Source organism: Gouania willdenowi, chromosome 17, assembly GCF_900634775.1.
Source record: "Gouania willdenowi chromosome 17, fGouWil2.1, whole genome shotgun sequence".
Classification (NCBI taxonomy): Eukaryota; Metazoa; Chordata; class Actinopteri; order Blenniiformes; family Gobiesocidae; genus Gouania; species Gouania willdenowi.
In genome coordinates, this window is record NC_041060.1 from 4,608,507 (window position 1) to 4,609,128 (window position 622).

Here is a 622-nt window from a genome sequence, read left to right on the forward strand (position 1 = left end):
TTGCACTAGTTTTTTGGGTGTTTTGAAAATATTATCTGAGAAAAAATAAATCGAAAGTTTTTCAACTTTTATGCCTTACTATAGCCTTACCTCTGTTTTGAGGCATTTTAATTTTTTTGAAATTTTCTTATGCAAAACATAAAACACCTCCCTTTTGAGGCATTTGAAATTTTTTTGCCCATTTTTATGCTTTACTATAGCCTTACCTCTGATTTGAGTTGTTTAAAATATTTTCAGCAATTTTTATGCCTTACTATAGCCTTTCCTCTGAAAAAAAGAATTTGCAAAATCCTGATTTTAAGGGTTCCATGGTGTAATGGTTAGCACTCTGGACTCTGAATCCAGTGATCTGAGTTCAACTCTCAGTGGAACCTCATGATGTCAAGTACAAATCTTTAGTGTATAGTTGAGAAAAAAAATCAACTATGTGTGCATTCTTATGTCATACCTTATGCCTTACCTCCGTTTCGAGGCATTTGAATTTAAGAAAAAAATGTTTATGCCTTACTATAGCCTTACCTCTGATTTTAGGTGTTTGTCACTTTTTTCTCATTTTTCATGCCTTACTGCATTTTCATACCAGTTTAAGTGTGTTCATCATATTTGAACTAGTTTTTTGGGT

The 622-nt window shown here is 32.2% G+C and overlaps 1 non-coding gene across 1 annotated transcript; it reads left to right on the forward strand.

Moving 5' to 3' along the window:
* The first annotated feature begins 302 nt into the window (after positions 1–302).
* On the forward strand, positions 303–374 carry trnaq-cug (transfer RNA glutamine (anticodon CUG)). Its single transcript has one exon. It is a non-coding gene; the product is annotated as a tRNA-Gln (tRNA).
* The last annotated feature ends 248 nt before the right edge of the window (positions 375–622 follow it).